Below are 3,140 nucleotides of genomic sequence, written 5' to 3' on the forward strand. Positions count from 1 at the left end.
AGCCTTTTGATACGAGGGGGAGGGGGGCAAACAAACTTATCAAGCTCCATCTTAAAACTAGTTGGGTTATGTATGAGATATTACAAGGGGTTGCCCGCAAAATCAGGAAACTGGAGTCAATGACCCAGGAGATCCCTTCCAGTCCTAAGTTCCTAATTACCTCAATACCAGTGATACTCAGACTGAGGCTCACAAGCCCCAAGTGGCTCTTAAATGTGTCTTCAGTGGCTAATAATTAAATCACATGGTTTTTTAATATTATGTGCTGCAATCTAAGTTATTAACCAATCAGGCTGATTTTACTGTACTATTAACCAATCATAGTTGACAAAATAAGAATACTTGGTCAGTCATTTTGATGTGAGAGTTACATAAATTATACACATAGTAAATGAAACAATAAATTCACACAATTGCGGCTCTTTTGGGTAATGTTAATTGCTAATTTGGCTCCTGAACCACTGAGGTCTGAATATCACTGCTCTCTTGTGCTATACTTTTACAAATAATGAGCAGTTTTCAGCTGCAGATCTTAAAAATGTTTACTAAGGGGGGAAGGGGACAAACACTGTTCTCTGCATTTTACATCTGAGGAAACTGTGACACAAAGTTTAAATAACTTGCCCAAGACTAGCCAGCAAGTTAGTGGCAAAGTCAGGAACTGAACTCAGGTCTCCTGATGTATGGAATGGGGTCCCATCTACTAGGCCAGTGGTTTTCAAACTGCGGGTCGCAGAATGTAAGGCACAGGGTCATGGCAGCTCTGGTCATCACCACCAAGCAGGCTGTTAAAGTCTCATTGGTGGTGCTGTTCCCCAGCTAAAACAGGCTAGTCCCTACCTCTTCTGACACTGCGCTGCGCCCCAGAAGTGGCCAGCAGCAGGTCCAGCTCCTAGGTGGCGGGGCCACAGGGCTCCTTGTGCTGCCCCCGCAATCCCATTGGCAAGTTCCCAGCCAACGGGAGCTGGAGGGGGCATTGCCTGCAGGCAAGAGCGGCGCGGAGCCGCTTGCACACCTCTGCCTCAGAGCCAGACCTGCTGCTGGCTGCTTCTGGTGCACATTGTGGTCTGCAATCCAGGACAGGCAGGAAGCCTGCCTTAGCACCCCTGCTGCACTGCTGACTGGGAGCTGCCTGAAGAAAGCCTGTGCCCCAACCCTTTGCCCCAGCCCTGAGCCCCCCCAAACCTGAAGCCCTGTCCCGCATGCCAAACCCTTCATCCACAGCCCTACCCCAGAGCCTGCATCTCCAGCTCAGGGCCCTGACTTGCTCCTGCACTCCAACCCCCTGCCCCAGCCCAGATCCCCCTCCCACACCCTGAATCCCTTCTTCCCAACCCCACAGCCCTCACCCCCACCCCCTAATCCTCTGCCCCAGACCTGAGCCCCTCCCACACCCCAAACTCATCATTTCCAGCTCCATTGGGTCACAGGCATCAACAATTTTCTTCAACGGGGTCACCAGAAAAAAAGTTTGAAAGCCACTATACTAGGCCCTGCTGCCTCTCCTGCAATTTATTTCTGGGCACCACCAGAGTAGTACCTATCGGCATAATTCCCTTGTTTCAAGACCATCATTGGTAGACTCTGAACCTCTGAAGAATACCCTATATTTTCTTCACAAAGCAAGTATAAGAATTTTTTTTCATAAACGTTTTTGCTTTTGTCAATAGAAAGGACACACACTAGACTGATTAAGATACAAATACCAGTCTTGAACCTTATAATGCACTCTGCAAACCCAGTTTATTCAGTGTTAGGGCAGTGGGATAGAAATAATTATATGGGTCTCTGTACACAGGAGAGCCAGCAATTTAAAGATCGGCAAAAACATTTGGATGTGAAGGAAATAATCGCTGAGGCTTAGCAGCTTTGTGGTTTAGAAAGCCTTTAAACTTTATGAAAGAGCAGATGTGTGCACTCTGGCAATTCCTTAGGTAGAGATGTGTTAGTTTAGTACCAAACTAACAGGACCATAATTATATATGTAACAATATACATCTGAAAGAGAAACTGGAATCTGACTTTTATAGCCTTTCATTTCATATGTTTATAGCCACTATATTCTATAACTTCTTCACTGTGATACATTGACATACTTCTAGCACTAATGTTCAGTTTTGCTTTTCCTACCTTCATGACTGGCAACAGTTTTCTCCAGCGTAGGAGAACAGAATGAGGTTATATACCTGATTTCCCTCCCATATTAAGTATTCCCAACCTCAAGGCAATGCTTCTTTCAACTATGGGAGCCGAGACATCCGTCAGGCTCCAGTCAATGCCACTCCTATATTAGGCAGAGAATTCTTTTAAAACAACAAAGTATGCTACTCCCAAGGGGCCAGGCACTCTGGCTCTATTCTGGCAGAGTTAAGTCAGAAAAAAAAATAAGCCATTTAAAGACAGAATTATTCTATAAAATCAAATGCACAGAGGGGAATTAAGGTACCTGGAGGAGGAATCCTTAAGTTCTACAGGTGCTGACTTCCAGAATGCTACAGAAAACCAAGTGCCCCAGGTCATGTCTCTGTTCATGCTGCTTTAGGGAAGTATTTTACACATATGACATCATATTGTTAAGTTCAGTATGTGTGAGCCAGCTGCACCGTATTATTAATATTGTAGTAACACACAGATTCCAATCAGTGTCAGAGCCCCATCATGCTAAATGCTGTACAAACATAGGATGTAAAATAAATTTGAATTTTATCTGCAGAACTCACATAGATGTTTGGGCAAAACAAAACTCTCATGTGTGAGGCAGCATTAACAGGTTCCTAATGCTAACTTAAAAAAAAAAATCTTAAGTAATTTCAGTGGCTTTTACCAGCATGTGCAGTGCAACTTCACCTTCTTCTCTAGACCAATGTTGGTGTCTCTCACCTTAGCCTCCTTGGACTGGCAAGCATGGGAAAAGCAAAAAAGTAATCTTAATACTCATTTTTTAAGCCTGATTCTGACAGGTGCCTTTATCATGAGACATAGCACTACTCTGTGTACTGAATCGTAGTAGAAAAGTACACAGTAACATTTAAAGACATACTTAACATCACTGTGCAACTATATGTCACAGAAAGAACAAGTAGTAGTTCTGCAACCTCTCAGAGGGTACCCGTGGCTACAGAATTCCCCATTGACACATC

Source organism: Gopherus evgoodei, chromosome 2, assembly GCF_007399415.2.
Source record: "Gopherus evgoodei ecotype Sinaloan lineage chromosome 2, rGopEvg1_v1.p, whole genome shotgun sequence".
Lineage (NCBI taxonomy): Eukaryota > Metazoa > Chordata > Testudines > Testudinidae > Gopherus > Gopherus evgoodei.